This window comes from Felis catus, chromosome D4 (genome assembly GCF_018350175.1).
Source record: "Felis catus isolate Fca126 chromosome D4, F.catus_Fca126_mat1.0, whole genome shotgun sequence".
NCBI classification, from domain to species: Eukaryota; Metazoa; Chordata; class Mammalia; order Carnivora; family Felidae; genus Felis; species Felis catus.
In genome coordinates, this window is record NC_058380.1 from 54,774,084 (window position 1) to 54,796,875 (window position 22,792).

General features: G+C 43.7%; 1 protein-coding gene and 1 long non-coding RNA gene across 4 annotated transcripts in view; one reads left to right on the forward strand and one right to left on the reverse strand.

Moving 5' to 3' along the window:
• Positions 1–725: 725 nt before the first annotated feature.
• Positions 726–9,482, reverse strand: LOC102900146. 2 transcript variants are annotated; one of them, XR_002148289.2, is made up of 3 exons: positions 9,339–9,482; positions 7,846–8,004; positions 726–1,945 (listed from the first exon to the last, which is right to left on the reverse strand). It is a non-coding gene; the product is annotated as an uncharacterized LOC102900146 (long non-coding RNA). The 2 variants fall into 2 exon arrangements; XR_006589068.1 differs by having other exon boundaries at positions 8,842–9,482.
• A 78-nt stretch (positions 9,483–9,560) lies between these two features.
• ACO1 (aconitase 1) overlaps positions 9,561–22,792 on the forward strand; it is a 64,242-nt gene continuing 51,010 nt past the window's right edge. Inside the window, exon 1 of one of the 2 annotated variants that reach the window (XM_006939201.4) lies at positions 9,561–9,709. The gene's annotated coding sequence lies outside the window, so the exon portion shown is untranslated. Of the gene's footprint in view, positions 9,710–13,556; positions 13,780–22,792 lie in introns of those variants that run through there. The other variant, XM_045043464.1, reaches the window with a different exon arrangement.

Here is a 22,792-nt window from a genome sequence, read left to right on the forward strand (position 1 = left end):
CTCACAGTTCATGAGCTCGAACTCCACATGGGGCTCTGTTGTGTCAGCACAGAGTCTGCTTGGGAATTCTCTCTCTCTCTCTCTCTCTCTCTCTCTCTCTCTCAAAATAAATAAGTAAACCTTAAAAAAAATATTATTAATGGAGCAATATTTTTTCGAAATAGCTCTTTAGAAGTATAAATAAAACAAATATACTATACCATAAAACAAAGCAGATTCCAGCAATGATTTTAAAACAGATTATATTACAAATGAAATTCTATAATTGTATATATGTGCTGCAGAGTAATTAGGAATGGGAGGCAGATATAGAAGTAACAAGATCAGCCATGAGTTGATCATTGTTGAAGCCAAGTGATGTCTATATGGGGGTTCATTATACTAGTCTCTCTAATTTTGTAAATGGCTGACATTATTCATAATTTTAAATACTTAAAATAAAGCTTAAAAAGGGACTACATAGAGAAGTTCCAAATTTCAAGCTTGGCAAAATTTGGGGCAGTTGCAAGACAAGTTTAACAAACTGATTTTTTTTTTCTCAATGTGAAAACAAAGCTACACAACTAAATTTGTGCCTGGTGATTTCAATCAAACATCAAAGCATCCCCCACTCCCCACAAAACAATATAGATACTGTCAGGGTCTGGGATTTTACTCCTACTTACAAGGTACTAAGATCCTGTTACCATTTTATAAATACTGGAAAAAGACACAAGACTCGTAAATCACAGAAGAGGACTTTATTACTCATGACACAACAAGCGGCATGAGCCTTATCCCAGATCCCATGGGGGTAACATAGAGGGGCCCAGAAGGATATAATACATACAATGAGTTTGTATTGCTAACAAGGAACACACTTGGGAATCTACTGTTTTTATAGTAAGTGGTAAGAAAGCCTGTACTTTGAACCCACATGTACCTATGACCCAGCCTCAACAATTACAAATTTTTAGATGATATGGTTCACCTACACTCTCACTCAATTCTTCACACACACACACACGCAATAATTTAGAAGCAAACATATGACTTGATATAACTTCAACCCTCACGGTGTTCACTATAAACACAACCCAGAGAAATGGCATTAGGAAAGAATAGTCAGGAAGGAACTTGAATTCTTGGCATACCTAGCAAAAATGTGCAGGGATGTTCAGGACCTGTGGAAGATTGTTTTCCCCATCAATCCACCTGTTGCCCCTACCTGTCTTGGCTTCTAGCAAACTGTCACAAAAGTGTGTCACTCTATTGGCCATTCTGATTACTTTAACCAACAGAGGCTAGAACTAAATTTCTCACACAAGGCTACTATCATCATCGGGACTCCAAACAACAAGATGAAATTAACCTCAAGTATTGACCTCAAATATGCCTTCCAGAGTCCTGGACCCAGGTGACTGTCCCAGGGAAGACCAGAGGACTCTATTTCAGACAGTCAGGATGTAGTCTAGCCTAAGGCCCATCCATTATTCATTTCACTAACATGCTGATCTTTGGTGTCATTGCCAATAATTACAGGAGGCAATAGATGAGCCAAAAAACAACCTCTATCCCTAATGAAGAGAGATTCCTTGGCCCATTTCTAGCTACATACAAGCATATAACCCAAGTAGGCACAGGTCACTCCTAACAGGATTTGTCATTAAACTTGATTTGGATCAACATTGCTACATTAGCTTGGTTAAGTCACACGGGCAGTGTCACTGAATGGTTGTAATTTCCTTTTCTATATGTCGCATATCCCTTTCAAGCATCAGAGAAGCACATGATTTTGTAACAGAATGAAGTGAGGTTGTGCCAGTCCATGTGTTTGTACCTGTCTACAGGGGCTCCATGTTAAAAGCTGCTATTGACGCACAGGCACAGCAGTATCATTTATGATCAGCCACATCCACAACCTGTCAACTGCATCTGCTGTTTGACTTGAGTGATGGTGTTCGATCTAGGCGACAAAGAGAATATTTATGGCCTCCTCCCTTGTATATCTGTAGTCTCAGATGTTCCTACCACAGGTGCCAGGGTCGTTTAATCCATCAGTCTATAGTCTTCCAAGGGGTGGACCAGATAACAGACCAGGCCGCTAAATCATGGCTACTATCCCAAGAGTCAGTAAAAAATATGTTTCATCATAGGGAATATTGGCCAGAGTTATGAAAATGGCCTTGAGTTCTATGCAGTGAGTGAATAACAATGCCAATTTTCAGTATGGCATATACGGAGCAGCAGTTGAACAGCTCCAGCCTCCCCTCTCCCCTAACAGGTTTGAACTTGGCCAGACCATCAGTGAACCAGGCCCCAGCATTAAGGTGCACCTCTGTGAACTAAGGACACCATTGAGCCAGGGGCTTTACTTCAGGTGGTATCATGTGAGTACAGTTTCCCCAAAGCAACAGCTACCACTTTTTCATATAAACTGAGATGCTGCTAGGGCCAGGCTACTTGGTCCTTAAATACCCAATTTCCAAGTGAGGAAAAACTTTCCAATTTGACAAGTGAGATATATTGGGCCTTTTCCTTATTGGTTGTCAAGCCTGAGTTAACCCACCCAAAATGGGGACCTCAGGCTGCAGAGTCACAGGTCTTTATAGGTCTTTTTTTTTTTAATATAATTTATTGTCAAACTGGCTTACATACAACACCCAGTGCTCATTCAGTTTCTCAAGATCCACATATGAGTGAAAACATATGACATCTGTCCTTCTCTGACTTATTTCACTCAGCATAATACCTTCCAGTTCCTTCCACATTGCTGCAAACACCAGGATTTCATTCTTTCTCGTTGCCAAGTAGTATTCCACTGTATATATAAACCACAATTTCTTTATCCATTCATCAGCTGATGGACATTTAGGCTCTTTCCATAATTTGGCTATTGTTGAAAGAGCTTCTATAAACACTGGGGTACACATGCCCTCATGCATCAGCACTCCTGTATCCCTGGGGTAAATTCCCAGCAGTGCTATTGCTGGGTCGTAGGTAGTTCTGTTTTTAATTTTTTGAGGACCCTCCACACTTTTTTCCAGAGCAGCTACACCAGTTTGCATTCCCACCAACAGTGCAGGAGGGTTCCTGTTTCTTTTTCAACAAGAGCTTGGCAACAGGTCAACAGCTGCATCTACTTCCCAAACCCCAGCTTTTTTAAAAGAGGTGCACTTGGTGCCTGGGTCGGCAGGTGGCGATGTTGTACTAGGGAATTGCCTTTCTGACTTGTGCAATAGCGATCTAAAGCTGTGATTTCCTTTTCTTCTCAGATTTTATATTCTTTTTGCTAGACCGCCAGTTAGAAGACAGAGATTACCTCTCTACCACAGTCTTCGAATAGAAGAATCCCTTCTGGACTTCATAAGTATTCACAATGCAAGCACGTACAACATAAATATCAGTTATACATTCAGCAATGAAAGACAGTAGTACATTGAATCAGCGCAAAAAGCCCGCCCTACCAGGTCACTTTAATTTTCCTTCTTCACAGAAAAAGTTGCCCAAACCCCATCAGTTGATTTTTGGATGCTCCCCCCACCCCCAGCCCCCAGCAAGGATCCCAATCTTGGCAGTACTAACGTTTTGGGTAGGATCATTGTTTGGGGAATGCATCCTGTGCACTGTAGGATATTTACGGCATCCCTGCTCCTATCCACTAAATGCCAGTAGAACACACTCTCCCTCTTTTAGTCGTGACAATCAAAGATATCTCTAGACATTGTCAAATGTCTTAGGGTCAGAAGGGGGGACTAAATCACCCTGGCTGAGGACCACTACACTATGGGAACATGGACCAATGGATTAAGAAGCCTAATAGGCATATAAAGGGAAGTCCAGAAGGTAAGGGGATGCAGATGGGAGAGGAGGAAGTCAGGCTTTGGAGGATGGCTTTTTTTAAAATCCTTGGTCTCCTCAAGACAGGCTTGGAACCAGTTTCCTTGCTCATATTATGCAGCTTCCTCCACAGTCCTCAGTGCCTTCAGCTACCCTTGCATCCAGCACCCCAACCCCCTCCACTGAGCAGAATTGTAACCTGGGCAATTATGCACAACAGAGCTAAAAATATTTGAGCTTCCCCCTTCTTGAAGTTCCCCAAGCATACTCAGCTTTTTCCTGAAAGCAGCCGAAGTTGGGAAATGGGGGAGGGGAAGGGTCAGGAGGTGCAGAGGGACAGAGCAATTCCTTGTCCATAAACAAGGCCTTGCATCAACTTCCAGTTTCAAGCCCACAGCTTGGGCTCATCCAAATCAACACTTGTTTTTGATCCACTTAAGTTTCTATCTCCATATTGTTGACAGCATTTATTTAAACTTTGGGGATTCCTTGACTCAGCAGCTACAGCCACTTTTGGCCACCCCACTGTCATATAACATCCCTTTCTCATTCTACTCTCGAGGAGAGTGAGCACAACCAAAACATCGTTTGGGTAAATTGTTTCAAGCCTGTTTCTTATCACTTAGCTTCTAAATAAACATTAACGGGATGGCAGTGGAGGACACTTACTGTGCCCCTTGATCACCACTTGGGTAACAGCATTTGCTACTAGATCCTGGAAGTCCTCTCTTGCCCACTAACATAAACCATAGGGTCTTCCAGAAAGGATTGTCTCTGCCAGCATCCCATCACGTCACCAAAAGTGTCAGCAACTAAGATTTTACCATACACAAGCTAATAAATAAGCCTCTTACTGTTTCATGGATGTTGGCAGAAGACACAAGATTCTTGGGTCAGAGATAAAGTATTTTATTACTCATACACAGCAAGTAGCATGAAAATAATGTCACATTGGTTCCCTGTGGGGACAACAGGTAGAGGGCCCAGGTGGATGCTATGCATACAGTGAGTCTGCTTTGTAGCTTAGGAAAAATGAGTTTGGGGAACGCACTGCTTTTATAGTGACTATAAGACGGGTCAAAAAGAAATACCCAGAATGAAGGACAAAGTGACTAATGGGTGGAAAAGAATGAAGAGAGCACAAGGGCATAGGGGCCATAGTAAGATTTTTAAATAGTAGTTAATCTAACCATGAAAGCAGTCTCCTCATAAACTGGAAACAGAAATGAGCCCAACTAGTGACAAATTTGCTGTTTTTCTAACTCTCATTTGTTGATGTTACCAAACCATTTTCTTGGGAAAAAAAAAAAAAATCAAGTCAGGAGCAGCAGCCTCAGAACAATGACATTACTGCCCCCAACTTCCAATATTTCCATCCCCCAGGATGAGGAGCATCTTTACCGATGTGTACCTAAACTACAGGGCTGCATCAGGGGTTTTTTATACTATGATTAGGGAGAAGAAGCCCTGAAAATAAGTGAATAAGGAATTCTAGACGGTGATAGACCAAAGTTCTCTCCTAGAACACTGATGTTCCTCTTCTTTTCTGCAGAGAATAAATGATTTATAGCCTCAGAATATCCCATGATTTCACTTAAATAAAATTCTACATCATTGTATCGAGGTTAAAAGCACCAGCTCTGGAGTTACATCACCCTTAATTCAAACCCCAGCATCACCATTTGCCAGTTGAAGCATTAGAATCATCCTGAATCTCACTTTCCTTATCTGTGGAATGGTAAGAATGTCACCAGCCTCAAAGGGTTGTTGTGAAGATTCAATGGGACATTTGATCACATTTGGCTTTTATCACTATTTAGGTTGGGGGGGTGGCAGTGTTAACTGTAAAACAGATGGCCAGCGGGTCTGGGGAAAGCAGCTCAAGGATTCAGGCACTTGGGCGGTAAGAAAAGAAGCACAAACATTAAGTACAGGAGAGGCGTGGAAGGGGGTACCAGTTGGATACTTGGGAGGGAGGGCGAAGATGAAGTTAAGCACTGACTTTCCTTATTATCAATATATAGCATTTTTTAAAGGAACAGAAAACATTTATTTCAAACTTCCTCTAGTATGAGGAAGACACATTCAGCAATGAACATAGGCATTCTAGAGTCCCCTCAAGCATTTCAGGAAGGACCACCTTATGCTTCACTCATTGCCAGATGTTTCCCCTCTGTACCGTGCTAGAGAACACTGAACAGAGTGTAATGGAGGAGGGGGCAGAAAGAAAGTGACAGTAAGAAAGAGTCAAGAAACTCATACTGAGCACCTGCCATGTGCCAGGCTCCAGGTTAGGGGTGATGAACAAAGTGACATGGTCTCGCCCTATGGAGCATATATCTCCAGGTAGCAGTTCCCTGGTGCCAGTCTGTGGGCCTGCTAGAGCTGAATCACCTGTAGAATTTAAATTCCTCAGACTCTGAGAACAGATCCTACCCCTCACCTAATTAATCAGACATTCTAGGAGGTGGGGGACACCAGAGGCAGTATTCTTAATAGGTGCTCTCTGTGATTCCAAGAAACACTCAGTTTGGAACCACCACTAGTGTTTCTCAAAAGGTGGTCAGACTGTCAAACTCAGTCTCTCCAGAACAGCATATGAATGTGCTCTCAGACCGCCTTTCTCTGACACCATTTCTTTTTTCTTAAATAATATGTGTGCAAGGGGCACCTGGGTGGCTCAGTCGGTTGAGCATCCGACTTCGGCTCAGGTCATGATCTCACAGTTCATGAGTTCAAGCCCCACGTTGGGCTCTGTGCTGACAGCTCAGAGGCTGAAGCCTGCTTCGGATTCTGTGTCTCCCTCTCTCTGCCCCTTCCCTGCTCACGCTCTCTCTGTCTCTCAAAAAATGAATAAACGTTAAAAAAAATTTTTTAAATAATATGTGTGTGAGTGCATTATAAATTGGAAAGCATGATACAAAGTTAATTGGGTACAGTTTTTAGGACCTTTCTATACCAAGGAAGTCCAGTTTATACAAGTAACTGAAGTCAGTGTGAACTACAATAAGGCATTCCTCGGAGCATAACAGGTCTCTGACCACATCTTCGTGGTTCTCCTTATAGTAGCAGAAACTTCTGGCAGTGAGGCTACTAGAATAGTGCAGTCACCTCAACTGAAGGTCCTTCTGCCACTGGCCCCTGGAGTGATCTGCGGTGCCTGAGCAGCTCCACAGCTGGCTGGCTGGCTTCCTCTCACAAGGTCCATAAGGTTTATACATTCCTCTAGACCTCTCGCAGTCTTTTGTACCATGGCAGAAATGTTTATCAGGTGGGCCCTGTATAAGCATAGTAATATGGTTCTAAAGCCCTTAAATGTTTAGCTTTTGCAACACACCATAAGACCCAAATTCAAGATGTGAGATTCAGAGTGAGAAAGAAACTGGATGGGAAGGAGGGGATAGACTGATGGTTAGAAAAGATGACGAATTCTCATTTTAGATGTGAAGAATGGCAGGTGTCTTTGGAATATCCAGGTGGTTGAGACTCCACAAGTGGCTGGAAATAAAACATGTGGAGACCTGAAGAGAGTTAAGAACAGTGACAGAGACCCAGCAGGCTTCAGCTACAGGTGACAGGGAGTCTGCACAGAGAAAATAAATGAATAAAAGCTCATCAGCATATGGAATCACATGTAAAGGGAGAGGAGAAAAAGTATAGTGAAAGAGCCTAAGAAAGAGAGATCAAAGACTGAGAGGTGATGAGAGCAGAGGGCTCTAAAGCCAAAAGGAGGTCAAAATTTCAAGGAAAGACTAGTCACCAGTGTCAAGTAACAGAGTAGTCAGTGAGGACAAGAACAGAGGGCAGGCCAGTGGATTTGCAATCTGCATGTCACTGGTGACTTTCTAGAGGGGAACAAAGCCGAGTGATGTGGGTACTACAGGTTTCTCATGCTTTCTCAAAGTAGAGTGTTCCTATGAAACCAAAATGGCAGAAAGCAAAGACGCAATTACCATTAATTTCTGTGGGAAAGTTTTTCAGCATTCCCAGACCCAAAATACAGCTTCTCTTAGGTTTTTCCAATACCTTAGGACACATCTTACTAACAGATGCACCAAATAAATCCAGATACAAGCACAGATGCTCACAGACACAGTCCAAAGCTACAGCGGCTTGATGCCGAGGTGCTGAGCGTAGTTCGCAGGGAAGGAGCTTGATGGGGCCCCTCTCATCTGGAACCGCTTGCTGCAAAACAAACACTGAATGTTATTTTCACTTTTCATCTTTTTTGTAACAGCAAAAATCCTCTTCAGATTTCTTTCAGTTAGCGAAAACAGGTACTAAGGTAGGTCTTTCATAAAATCAAAGTGGCAGAACACCAACTCTTAAATGTATTTCCTTCACGATTTTGACCAGTGTTTATTAATAAATTCCAGTTCCCTTTAGAGTTTTGATTTCATTATTTTCTGCCAAGGATTATCAGTTATTGTGTTATATGCCTGTTATCATTGAACATTATCACCTAACTTCCAAAGGAATTCTATTATTATTATTTTTCAGAGTTTGTGGTGAACCTCTGGCATGGGATAGGCACTCAAGGAAAATTTCTTCAAAGAACGTGCAAAGGAAGAATGAATGAATGCGAATTTAGAAAGTGTGTGGAAAGAAAGTCTTTTCCCATATTGGAAATATAGTAAGTATCTCATTTTTCAAAGTTAAATACAACCCTTTATATTTAAAAACTAGATATAATTAGGGATAGCTTGTACCCTAGAATAGTATAATGAGAAAAGTATGGACTTGGGAAACAGACAGGCATGAGGACTGAATCCCAGCTATAGCATTTCGTATCTGCAAAATGGGGTAATATTTTTCACTTCACAGGACAGATGGCAGAGTTGATTAAGATATTGAAAGATCCAATCATACGGCCCTACACAGAGGAACAGAATGGCAACTAACTGGTACCAATGGGAATTAGTATTAGCTATTAGCTATTCATCTTATAAGCTGTTTATTCAGATACTCAAGATAGAAAACTACAGTAGTTTTCCATATAAATCGGCAGGAAAACCTCACCACCTTGGATCTAGAAAGATTGAATCACTTCTTTCTAGTCAGCTTTGCTAGAGAGGGTGCAACTCGAATCACCCAACAAAAGCAGGTCTGGTGAAGAAGGTCCATTCAGCGTCAACTCTCGGCCATTTCTCTCATTTCTAACCGGTGAACAGCCTGCATTATAAATCGTTGTCACACGTTAAAAAAAAATTTTTTTTACACCAGAAACTGCATTCATAACCATGGAAACGTCGAAGTCCTATTATATTTCAGTGTGGTTCCGAGGCCCACTTGGCACGCTTTGCAAGGAATTAAGGCGGGAGTAGACGTCGGGGGTGGGCACAAGAGGGTGAGAGGGGCGTGGCGGTGGGGACAGGGGCCAAGTGACCACACGTACTGGAGCAGCTGAAGAACGAAAACTCTCCCTTTATGGCCAAATCATTTTTTAAAGCAAAAAAGAAAAACAACTACATTTCTTCCCCACCCCTTCCTGGCGCGAGCCGGACAGTCACACCCTATACCTCAAAGCGAGCGAAAGTCACTCTGCTCCCAGGACGGGGCCCGCCGAAGTGGTACGGGCCGGAGCACGCGTCCGCCAGCTTCCTGCGGCCGGGCCCTTAGCCTCCGCCCCCTCCCGCCAGGGGCGAAGTCTCTCCAGCCGGGCGGGGCGGGGCAGCCGGGAGAGACTCCGCCCCACCTCTCGGGCCGCTACCCCGCCGCGCCCGGGCCCCGCGCCCCCCCGCCCCGCCCCTGCTCCGCCCATCAGCGGGTGGCCCCGGGGGACGCAGGGGGAGGGGCGCGGAGGCGGCTGCCCCTAGATCCACGCAGCGCTCGGGAGTGTGCCCCGCACTTGACGCCTGCCTACGCTCAGATCCCATTCGTGCACTTAGCGGTGAGTACCGGCCCGGAGGGACGGATGTCCCGGGGAAGGAGCGCCGGCCCCCCTCTTCCCGGAGGCAGACGGCGCGAGCCTCTGCCGAGGCGCGTGGAGCGGCTACAGGCTGGGTAGAGGCCGGGGAAGGCCCGGGGGAGAATCGGGGGCGGACTGGCTCCTGGGGACTGATCTCTCCGCCTTGTCTGCAGCCTGTGCCGCGCGGGGGACAGGGTTCAGGGACTGGAAATGGCTCTCCTCGTCTCTCTGCCTTGGCTGTGCACGCCGCCGGAGAGTCCTCACAGAGGTTGTGCGGGCCTCGCTGGGAGTCCTCATCCAGGCTCTAAGGCCGGCCGAACTGGAGAATCCTCAACCCAAGGAGGGTGTGCGGGCCTCACTGGGGAGTCCTAACCCCAAGAAGGGTGTGCGGGGTCTCACCAGAGAGTTCTCACCGCGCCCGGGCTTGCAGGATAGGGAAATACACAGCTGGCAGATTGGGGAATCCACACCAAGTAATAAGGGGAAAATGGGGTGAGATGGAAGGGTTCGGCACAGAGCCTGCCCTAATGAATTCAGAGATCCAGGAAGGAGAATGGGCTGCCTTTCTTAATTCAGCCAGATATCTGAACGGCATGTCTTTCCTGCAACGTACTTAATATACATAACCCTCCTCACAAGCGTGAGGACGAGGGGTGGGCGGGGGATGGGCAGCCTCTTGGACAGCTGTTCTCAAACTTTTGAGGGGGCTCAAAAACCCCTTTACACTTAAAAACTAGCATACTAAGCTTTCGTTTATGTGGGTTATATCTTTTGATATTTATATATAAAACAGAAAGTTTTACTATAGTTAATGATTGATTTTTTTAAAAAATAGTGGACCTATTTATATTAACAGAGAATTTTATTTTCTAAAATAGAATGTTACTGATAAGAGTGGCATTGTTTTATAGTTTTGCAGTCTCTTTAATGTCAGGTTTAATAGAAGTCAGCTGGATTCTTATATCCGCTTCTGCACTCAAGTCTGGTGCACTGTCACATCTTGTAGCCTCTGGAAAACTCCACTGTATACTCCTGAACACGTGACAGAGGAAAAGGCCAATTGCCTTTTGGTATTATTATGAAAGTTGTTTTGACCTTGTGGATTCCTAGAGTTCCTGCACCACACTTTGAGAGCCACTGGTGTAGGAAATGCTTTGGAAGCTTTAACCATTGGTCCTGCTTCTTGTTTGGGATGTTTGCTCTAAATGGAAACACATACAGCACCCCATGCATGGACAGTGTTAACCTCTGGTATTTGGGACCAAGCTTGACCTCACTGTGGCAACTTTTAGTAGTAGGTGTCCGCATAAGAGATGATGAGTCCCAGTGGCCTCCTGAAAACGCAGCAAGGTTCACAGATGGCTGGTTGTTCCTGTGCCCCAAGAGCTGATCTGTCTGTGCATCCAGATTGCGGCAGTGATGTGGCAAACAGGACCTGTGGGTTCAGCGAAATGCCCGTGGGGAGCCCGTGCCAAGTGTGTAGGGGTTTGTGTGAGAGTTACCAAGTGGTCAAAAAGTCATTTCCAGAGAACACTGCCTTCCTTTCCGCCATGTTCACTGCTGTTTTTAGCTGTGTAGCCTTATTGGAATATCATGATAACCCAATCGTGGCATTCGTTCACTTTCCACTTTCAGAGATGTGCCACCTTGAGTGGCCCTTCCTCAGCTCCTACCAGAAAGCAATGTCCTGCATCGTGGTGTGTGGTAGGTGGGATCTCTCACTGGATTTTTCCTTGGCTTTATGCTCTGTCAGAACAAGTTCCAGGTAGAAATTACATACATATATACATGAAAGGAAGACAGTTCTCTAACTCTGTCCTCCCTTTTGCTCCTCCATCCACAGAGCTTCTCCTGCTCTGATGAAGCAGCTTGGATACTGCAGCTGATAGTTTAGAAATGTTGCAAGCAGGGACGTCTGGGTGGCTCAGTCGGTTAATCGTCCGACTCTTGGTTTCAGCTCAGGTCATGATCTCATGGTTTGTGGGTTCGAACCCCACATTGGGCTCTGCAGACAGCGTGGAGCCTGCTTGGGATTCTCGGTCTCCCTCTTTCCCTGCTTGCTTTCTATCTCGATCTCAAAGAAATAAACTAAAAAAAAAAAATGTTGCAAGCATACGAGCATGTTTCATCTCTTGTTGCCCTAGCCACAGATGGGCGAAGGGAATGGGATCTAACCTCTGCATACCTGCCATGTTCTTGGAGTAAAGCTCCACTTTGATGGTGGGGTGTCATTCCTTTATCCCTTGAGCACATATTTATGGACTGTCTACTTACCAAGTGCCCAGTTCTATACTGGACACTGGGGAAAATAGCACAAACAGGCAGTCCCTCTCTTTCTGGAGTTTACAGTCTGGTAGCCTCAGCATCTGCTGGTTAATTGAGACAGGCTACTGTCAAGTGTTCGCATGAAACCTGGTCTTGTGTGAAGAACACTACCTCTCCCTGATGTGAGCTTCAAAGCACATGCTGAAGAAGCCTGAGCCCCAAATTGTGAAGATAATGATAAAAACCAACATTTATTACCAAGGGCCTGGCAAAGAACTTCCTTTGCCTTCCTTCCTCTACTCTTCCTTTTATGAAGGACATAACTCCCTGTGAAGGAGCCAGACTCTACTGGGAAACGATTTCCAGCCTGGTTCCAGTCCCTGGGCCAACCTTGGGCAAGACACTCTCTGGGCCTCAGTGTCTTCATCTTTAAAGTAAGCGGTTGTGGGGCACCTGGGTGGCTCAGTCGATTAAGTGTCCGACTTCAGCTCAGGCATGTCATGATCTTACAGTTCGTGGGTTCGAGCCCCGCATCAGGCTCCTTGCTGATAGCTCAGAGTCTGGAGCCTGCTTCAGATTCTGTGTGTGTCTCTCTCTGCCCCTCCGCAACTTTCTCTCTCTCAAAAATAAATAAACATTAAAAATTTAAATAAAAAAATAAAGTACGTTTGGGCCACTGATGTCCTGAGGAGCCAGTGGTTTGCTGGAGCTAGTTTGCACTAGCATTTGTGGCCATCTCTTCCCAATTCCGTGTTCAGTGACATCACATTTTTTAGCTTGAGGTAAGCCATTATGGAACTATTGACACCATGGAGATCAGCAAATGGTATAATCCAGGGCTCCCCTGTGGCCGAGAGCAAGTGATTAAACGTTTACCAGCACACCATTGCTACTGTCAGAGCCAGGGCGCTTTTTGTTTGTTTGTACAGTTGACCCTTGAACAACATGGAGGTTAGGGGGACTGACCCCTCCTACGCAGTAGAAAATCCAAGTAAAACTTTTAACTCCCCCAAAACTTAACTATTAATAGCCTAGTGCTGACCAGAAGCCTTAGCAATAGCATAAATAATTAATGCATAATTTTGTGTGTTACATTAATTATATGCTGTATTCTTATAATAAAGCTACAGAAAAAAAATGTTAAGAAAACCATAAGGAAAATGCATATACTTTACTGAGAACATTTACTTTATTGAGAACAATTTGTAGATAAGTGGACCCATGCAGTTCAAACCCTTGTTGTTCAGGGGTCATCTGTATTTTTTTAAAAAATAAACTCTTCAGCCTGGACAAAGACACTGAATATGGAGTATGTGATTCAATTCCTCCAGAACTTTTGGTAGGGAAAAAACAATCTGTTTTTTACCCTATTCTAGAATGTGAGTCAGCAAACGTTTCTGTAAGGAGGCAGAGTATTTTAGGTTTTGTGGGTTCTACAGTCTCTTACTACTCAGCTCTGCTGTTGTAATGTGAAACAGCTGAAGACAGTATGCAAACAAATGGGCACAGCTGGGTTCCAATAAAACTTTACTCACAAATACGGGTGCTAGGCCATAGTTTGCAGACCCATCTCAGAATGTCAGAACAGGAGCCATGCTTCAAGGAGGTAATTTCATGGAAAAGGACATTCTTTAGGACTATATCCATGAAGAGCAGAGACTTGATACTCTAAGACATATATAGCTGGAAGTGGCAACTGCAAAGGATTTGGAATCAATCGAGAAAGAATCCATAGTAGGTTGTTTAAAGCCAAGTATGTTCACGTTTTGAGGACACAGCCACGTATGGTGAGTAGGGGAAGGTGTTTTTATTCCCAGCTGCCATTCAGAAGCGGTCTCAGTCTAAGCCAGCATGTGAATTTTGGGTGTTGTTATGCAAAAATCAGTAGTGCATCTAATAGCTATTCTGATTCCAGGGAGAAGGACAAAAGTAATGTTTAAAAAAGGAAGGAAAATCCTCATTATATGTGTTTATATTTTATATACTGTATATATACATTATATATATGTATACTACATATATGCATATTTGTATGTCTGTATACCTAAGGTATGTGGCTGTGCTATTACTTTTCCATGTATTTTTTAAATGCTAATTTTTGAGAAGGCAAGCATGCATGCATATGTTGGGGGGGGGGGATGGGTAGACAGAGATGGGGAGACAGAATCCCAAGCAGCCTCCGTGTTGTCAGCACAAAGCCCAACGTGGGGCTCGAACCAGCAAACCGTGACTTCATGACCTGAACTGAAGTCGAAAGTTCAACTGACTGAACCACCCAGGTGCCCCTACTTGTCCATGTATTTAAAATAGGTAATGTTTGGAAGTACCTGTAGCTAGTTCTTGGCAGTGAAATGGGGTAGAAGAAAGCTGGGAACTTTTACTTATTATTCTTTGTAATACTATGTGTATGCCTACCCTTCAACATTCATGTATGTATTCATGCCTTTCCAACCTAAAAATAAAACAAAAAAACTAAGATCCCAAAACCTATATTTTTTCAAGGAAAACAGGATTATTTCTCTGGTGACAATGTTACTACCACCCTTTCTCCACCAATAAAACAAATTATTTTGGGGCACCTGGGTGGCTCAGTTGGTTGAGCCTCCGATTTCAGCTTAGGTCTTGATCTCATGGTTCTTGGGTTAAAGCCCCTCATCAGACTTGCTGCTCTCAGCGCAGAGCCTGCTCCAGATCTTCTGCCCTGCCCCCCCTGCTCACCCTCACTCTCAAAAATAAAATAAAACATTAAAAAAAAATGTCAACAGGGGCGCCTGGGTGGCGCAGTCGGTTAAGCGTCCGACTTCAGCCAGGTCACTATCTCGCGGTCTGTGAGTTCGAGCCCCGCATCAGGCTCTGGGCTGATGGCTCGGAGCCTGGAGCCTGTTTCCGATTCTGTGTCTCCCTCTCTCTCTGCCCCTCCCCCGTTCATGCTCCGTCTCTCTCCCAAAAATAAATAAACGTTGAAAAAAAAAAATTAAAAAAAAAATCTCTACATTCTGCCCTAATGTCAGCCCAACTGAGCAACTGTGCAGTCCTTGAACGCTTGCTGTGTTGTCCTGCTTCACTGCTTTTGCATTTGATCTCCTCTCTGCCTACGAGTCTAAATCAGCCTTCCCTCATTCCTTCTCCCAATTCTCTATAAAGCCTTTCTTGATTCCCCTGGTTATAGCTGTGTCTTTTCTGTGACCTTCCTTACAACCCTTATCATGTTACTGTTACTTGTGTGCTTATCTTAGTCTCCTTGTTAGATAGTACTCGTTTTATAAAACAGGGAGTGTTTTCCTTATCTCCCTTTCTTCTGTGGTACTTAGCAAAGCTTAATGCAGAGAAGTTGCTCAGAAATACATATGCTAAGTTAATTTGAATTGAGTTCATTAAAGAAAATTTTTTGTTATAAAAGAGATGCATCACATTCAAAGGAAAATGTTCAGAGATGGCCTAGGACCGAGAACATTTCATCTCACCTGCAAGGATTTTAAAACAGTTTAAAGAATTGTGATGAAAAGAATCTTCCATTTGAACCAGTATGAAAAGGCAACTTGTTATGAGGAAAATAATTTTTCTTTGTAATCTGTTGTCATTTTTTTTCACATATATATCTGGAGGCTGTAGCTCTTCTCTGATTTTATTTTATTAATGTATGTTTATTTTTGAGAGAGAGCATGTATGACTGGGGGAGGGGCAGAGAGATAGGGACAGAAGATCCAAAGTGGGCTCTGTGCTTAAAGCAGATGCGGGGCTTGATGTCACAAACCGTGAAATCATGACCTGAGCAGAAGTCCGACGTTCAACTGAGCCACCCAGGAGCCCCTCTTCTCTGATTTTAGAATGCTTTTTTACCCCACTAATTAAGAGTGAATCTGATTATGTTTTAGAATATCCATTGTGTTTTAAGATACAGATTTAAGGAGCCCACAGGTGGCTTAGCTGATTTGGCTCAGGTCATGATCTCATGGCTCACCTTGTGAGTTTGAGCTCAGAGCCTGATCTGTCTCCATCTTTCTCTGCCCCTCTCCCGCTTGGGTTCTCTCTCTCTCTCTCTCTCTCTCTCTCTCTCTCTCTCTCTCTCTCTCTCTCTCAAAATATAATAAACATTAAAAAAAGAAGATGTAGATTTAAACCTTCAGTAAAAGAAGTGGGCTACTTTTAGGACCCACGTGCCCCGTGAAGTAAGTTGATAGCAATCTCATGAATAATGGTGGCTCACAGGTATAGAGTTCCAGTGTACACTGTGCTTTCACCTACTCCCTTGTTTTATTATCACAGCACCCCTCGTGAGCTGGGCACAGCAGTGCAGGGCAGGTATTATTACCTTAAATCTGCAGAGAAGTAAACTCCGGTTTAGGGAGATGGAGTGAATCTTGCCTGTGGTAAAAAGTGGCGACTCTGATTTTAAATGTGTATTGGAAACCATAGGACTTTGGGATTGGGTGCTGCAAACATGCAAAAGTAAGAAACTGTCTTTTTCAGTACTATATGTCTTTGGGGGACAGACCAAGTTTTGGAGGTTAAGTATGGATCCCTTAATGCCATAGAACCACCAGAGTGATCTCATACTTTCGGAACCAATCATTTCTCAGATTCCTCTTCTGCCTTAGTCATTTGTTGTAAAAGTCAATCCACCTTCTGTTGAATTAGCGCGGCTGTTGTGCGTGAATGCTGGTGTGGTTTTCCTTCCCTTTTCTTGACTTGAAGAGAGCTCTGGACAAGCCCATATTTGGATAGTGTGACTTGCCTGGGCTGTTGCTCAAATAAACGTGTATGGAGGACTTATTCCTTATCCTCATCATCCTTTTACAACCATTATTGTAAAATTACAAAGCACAGTACACACTGTAGCGTAGTTCATGAAGAAGGGGTGCCAGTCTATGATTGTCCTCCTGCACGATCAAGGAAAAACAAGAGGTGAATACATCATTGCTGACGGTCTGTTATATGCAAGAGCTGTGCTAGAACAGTCATGCTGAAAGTACAGTTCTGTACTCGTGGTGGCATAAAGACCAGCCGCGGGTTTGGTTTTAAGGGTGGTATGTTTCATAAAACCCCTTATTTGTTCAGTTAAGAATCAGTTGTGTTTTAAATGCTGGTTTGGCTGTGTTACTGACATCAACACATCCTTTCAAAGTTACCTATCATGCAGATTTTGCCAAAATCAAGGATATTTTAGGGGAAATACAGCTTGACTATCTAGCCTTAACCATATGTACCTTTGAGTGTGAAATTTGTTTTAATACGAGGTTACATTTTTTAAATCCAATTGGTTAATTTGGGTTTTTGTATGAGGAGTGACTGTAAGTTCTATCACCTATGCTGCCTACTGGGAGGAGACATGGAGCTAGAATCAGCCCTGGCATCACAGGGCCTGAGTTGAACTCCCAGCTTGGCCACTGATCAAGCCACAAGGCCTTGGCAGGTTACTTAACCCCTCCAACCCTCAATCTTCCCAACTGTAAAATGGGATGGTGATGCCTTTCTCACAGGGTTGCTGATGGACCACATTAGACAACACGGCTGAGGTGCCTGGTACCCCACAGGCACTCTGCACATGTCACTGGGCTGTAGTGCTCATGGATTGATGTAGCATTCATGGCATAATGCCTACACATTGCTACCGTTCTTCTGAACTCTTGTCCCAGCCCCGAGCTCCTGAGCTCCAGATCCACCTATGCAACTGCTTGCTGGATGTCTTCATCCCAAGGTCTGTAGCCAAAACCAGCATCTTGGCTCCAGTCTTGGTCATTGGCTCTGCCATTTTGTCCAAATGAGGCACATAGGAGCTATCCTAGACCCCTTCTTCGTTTCTTACCCTCAGTCCATTCTGTTTTTTTTTTTGAAATGGTAGAACAGTCTTTTTTTGTAGATGCCATGCTTACCTCAGTTGAAAATCATACAGAATCCACACAAACTATCAGAACTAATGAGGATAGCAAAATTTCAGGATAAAGGCCAAATAAAAATAATTCAGTTGTATTTCTGTATGCTAACGACAAACAACCAGAAATTGAAAAATATTTATTTATTTTTTGTGTTTTTAAATATTTATTTATTTTGAGAGAGAGAGTACACATGAGCATGAGTGGGGGCAGAGCAGAGAGAGAGAATCTCAAGCACGTTCCAGGCATCATGACCTGAGTCAAAACCCAGGTGCCCCTTAAGTTGTGGTTTTTTTTTCTTTTTTAAAAATTTTTTAATGTTTTTTTTTAAACCATTTTATTTAATTTATTTTTTAAATTTACATCCAAGTTAGCATATAGTGCAACAGTGATTTCAGGAGTAGATCCTTAGTGCCCCTTACCCATTTAGCCCATCCCCCTTTCCACAACCCCTCCAATAACCTTCTGTTTGTTTCCATGTTTAAGAGTCTTTTATGTTCTTTCCCCCTCCCCGTTTTTATATTATTTTTGCTTTCCTTCTGTTCATCTGTTTTGTATCTTAAAGTCCTCGTATGAGTGAAGTCATGTATTTGTCTTTCTCTGACTAATTTCGCTTAGCATAATACCCTCTAGTTCCATCCACGTAGTTGTAAATGGCAAGATTTCATTCTTTTTGATTGCCGAGTAATACTCCATTGTATACGTATACCACATCTTTATCCATTCATCCATTGATGGACATTTGGGCTCTTTCCACACTTTGGCTATTGTCAATAGTGCTGCTATAAACATTGGGGTGCATGTGCCCCTTCAAAACAGCACACCTGTATCCCTTGGATAAATGCCTAGTAGTGCAATTGCTGGGTCGTAGGGTAGTTCTATTTTTAGTTTTTGAGGAACCTCCATGCTGTTTTCAAGAGTGGCTGCACCAGTTTGCATTCCCGCCAACAGTGCAACAGAGAGCCTCATTGCGTCCTCACCAACATCTGTTGTTGCCCGAGTTGTTAATGTTAGCCCTTCTGATAGGTGTGAGGTGGTATCTCGTGGTTTTGATTTGTATTTCCCTGATGATGAGTGATGTTGAGCATTTTTTCATGTCATTTGGCCATCTGGATGTCTTCTTTGTCTATTCATGTCTTTTGCCCATTTCTTCACTGGATTATTTGTTTTTTGGGTGTTGAGTTTGGTAAGTTCTTTATAGATTTTGGATACTAACCCTTTATCTGACATGTTGTTTGCAAATATCTTCTCCCATTCCATTGGTTGCCTTTTAGTTTTGCTGATTATTTCCTTCACCATGCAGAAGCATTTTATTTTGATGAGGTCCCCATAGTTCATTTTTGCTTTTGTTTCCCTTGCCTCTGGAGACGTGTTAAGAAGTTGCTGCAGCCAGGGTCACAGAGGTTTTTGCCTGCTTTCTCCTTGAGGATTTTGATGGCTTCCTGTCTTACGTTTAGGTTTTTCATCCATTTTGAGTTTATTTTTGTGTATGGTGTAAGAAAGTGGTCCAGGTTCATTTTTCGGCATGTCACTGTCCAGTTTTCCCAGCACCATTTGCTGAAGAGACTGTGTTTATTCCATTGGATATTCTTTGCTGCTTTGTCAAAGATTAGTTGGCCATATGTTTGTGGGCCCATTTCTGGGTTCTCTATTCTGTTCCATTGACCTGTCTGTTTTTGTGCCAGTACCATACTGTCTTCATGATAACAGCTTTGTAATACAGTTTGAATTCCGTCCATTGTGCTTTTTTAATTCTCACTGAGATATATTGCCTCTGACCTCTCTTTCTGACTGTAACCTGCCTCCCCAACATAAGTCCAGCATCCTTCTCCTGAAGCAGTCCCCCAGACTACCAGAGTGATCTCAGAAAATCAAATCAGGTCTTGAAGCATCCAGACTAGAATCCTTTAATGGTGCCCCTGTCTCCAGGATAAAGCTGAACCTTTTTGTGAGGCCCCTTGTGATGGGGACCCTGCCCCCTTCCTTTCCCTCCTCACTTAGCTCTGCCCACATGCCTCCTGTACTTCATCCACCTGGGCCTGCTTTATGATTTCCACAGGGTCACACTTCCATGCCTTTGTGTGCTGTGTTCTCTGCCCCAAATATACTTTCATTGACTCCCTCCATTCGTGAAGTTCCGGTTTTCCCTGTCCCTGGAGGTCTTCATGCCCCGCCTCCCAGGCTGGATTAGCTGTTCTCCCAAGAGGTTTCTTTATCACCATTCACCACTGCTGTAGCATGGATCTCATGATATTGTTATTAATTCCTCCTGTCCAGTCTATGTGTGACTGAAGAGCAATGGGGACTGTGTTCCTTTATCCCAGTTGCCTATAAATGTCAAATGTATGGTGGCTCAGTCAGTTAAGCATCCGACTTCAGCTCAGGTCACGAACTCGAGGTCCGGGAGTTCGAGCCCCGAGTTGGGCTCTGGGCTGATGGCTCAGAGCCTGGAGCCTGCTTCCGATTCTGTGTCTCCCTTTCTCTCTGCCCCTCCCCCGTTGATGCTGTGTCTCTCTCTGTCTCAAAAATAAATAAACGTTAAAAAAAAATTTTAAAAAAAATGTCAAATGTATGAATGAATTTACATCCTGTCTCTTAGACAATCCAGAGAGGCCCAGGTGCCAAATATGTCTAATGCTATTTTATTACTTGTTATGTCTTTGATGCCATGAAATGGCATTTGCATATAGATGCCATGCCACTGTCTGGGCCACTGAGATAGGGTGAAGGCTTAGCTGCTTAAGAGGTAGGCTTTAGGGGCGCCTGGGTGGCGCAGTCGGTTAGGCGTCCGACTTCAGCCAGGTCATGATCTCGCGGTCCGTGAGTTCGAGCCCCGTGTCAGGCTCTGGGCTAATGGCTCAGAGCCTGGAGCCTGCTTCCGATTCTGTGTCTCCCTCTCTCTCTGCCCCTTCCCCGTTCATGCTCTGTCTCTCTCTGTCCCAAAAATAAATAAACGTTGAAAAAAAAAATTAAAAAAAAAAAAAAAGAGGTAGGCTTTAGAGTGTGATGGACTTGATTTTGAGTTCCAGCTCCCCCTTTCAATATGCCTGATATTTAGCTTCGGTTTCCAGCTCTGAACCACATCACTCAACTGCTCTGGGGAAAGAATGTGATGGTCAGAAAACAAGAGCATCGGGTCATCCTGGCAGTTGTCTTTCTTTTGGAAAATCAATAAATATATGGGTTTATACCTCAAGCTTCTGAGAACTCTGTTAGCATGAGTCATCATTCTTAAGTCCAGTTCTGAGGTGAGTGAGGGTTGATGACCTCAGAAACTTGGGAAATTCATGGAGGTAAATGCTGCCCTCTGAGACCCTGGCAGCCTGACACCCTGCCTCTTGTAGCGACACTCTTTCTTTCTAGTTCCTAAAATTTGAGTTAGAAAAGTTCATTACCAAACATCTATACAATTTGTTCAGAAGCTTGAGGAAATCATGCAGCTTTTCTTAAAGAATGGATATCAACTAGGTCTGCCCCACAATACTTTTAAAAACACAGTGGTCTGCCCCTACCCCACTCCTCTCGCCTCAAAAGTTAGATGCAATAGGGGGTCGCCTGGGTGGCTCAGTCAGTTAAGCGTCCGACTTAGGCTCAGGTCATGATCTCATGGTTTGAGCCCCAAGTCCGGCTCTGTGCTGACAACTCAGAGCCTGGAGCCTGCTTCGGATTCTGTGTCTGCCTTTCTGTCTCTGCTCCTCCCTCACTCATGCTCATTCGCTCGCCCTCTCTCTCTCTCTCTTTCTCTCAAAAATAAATAAACCTTAAAAAATTTTTTTTGTAAGTTAGATGCTATAGGACTTGGTTCTGCAAAATATCACTTTTGGGGTGTCTGCAGGTGTCATTTTTGAAGCCCCACTGATAACTGTGGGTTACTGCAGGATAGGAGACCCACATTCCAAGAAGAGGCTGAAGACTGACCTTTATGAGGAGAGGATGAGATCAGGAGCAGAGGGCTGGGTCAGGACGCCTGGGGGGCCCTGCCCTGCTTCTTCCTTTCTGACCAAATGTTTTATGACCCCACGATGACTTTCCTGGAAGTATAAATTCTGAAGTTGACAAGCCCTTTTGTGAAACTGCTTCTATTAGACCACAGTGATATCAAAAATTAAAACTATTTCTGTTCTTTTGAGTTTGTGCTACTGCAGTTAATTTAAAATGAACTTAAAGAATGTGTCAGGTAAGCCTTCCTCCTTTGGGAATTACATATGATGTTGTGCTGTCTTCGCCAGCAAGCCTAGAACTGGGAGTCTTGACAAGGCGCAGGGGCTATTCCCTCAGACAGTGCAGTGGCCATGGCCCCTGTCCCCCAAATCCTGTCTGTTGCCTTTGGCAGTGGTTGTGTATGTCTGCTGAGTGAGTCATGATCATCTTAATGATACATCCTAAAAATTTCCAGTGTTACTTAATAACGAAGTTCAAGGAAACAGAAAAGTTAGATTTCAGGAAGTTAGCTACTTTTTAAATGTAATCTAGTATTTTCTTTTTTTCCTTTTTTTTTTTTTAATGTTATGTTCTGTTCATGATGCTGCATTCTTTTTTTTTTTTTTAATGTTTTTAATTATTTTTGAGATAGAGACAGAGCATGAGCAGGGGAGGGGCAGAGGGGGGGAGACACAGAATCTGAAGCAGGCTCCAGGCTCTGAGCTGTCAGCACAGAGCCCGACACGGGGCTCGAACTCACTGACCGTGAGATCATGACCTGAGCTGAAGTCGGACGCTTAACCGACTGAGCCACCCAGGCACCCCTAATCTAGTATTTTCACATTATGACTTAATTTCATATCAGACTTTAACAAATTCCAGTGTTGGGATTCTACAGTTAATTTAAACCAAGTGTAAAGCTAGGACAGTACTTTGTCTTCAGTCACAGTCCCTACAGTGGCCAAGTCTGCTGCCTCCCCACCTTGTCTCCTTTTCTGCCCTCATT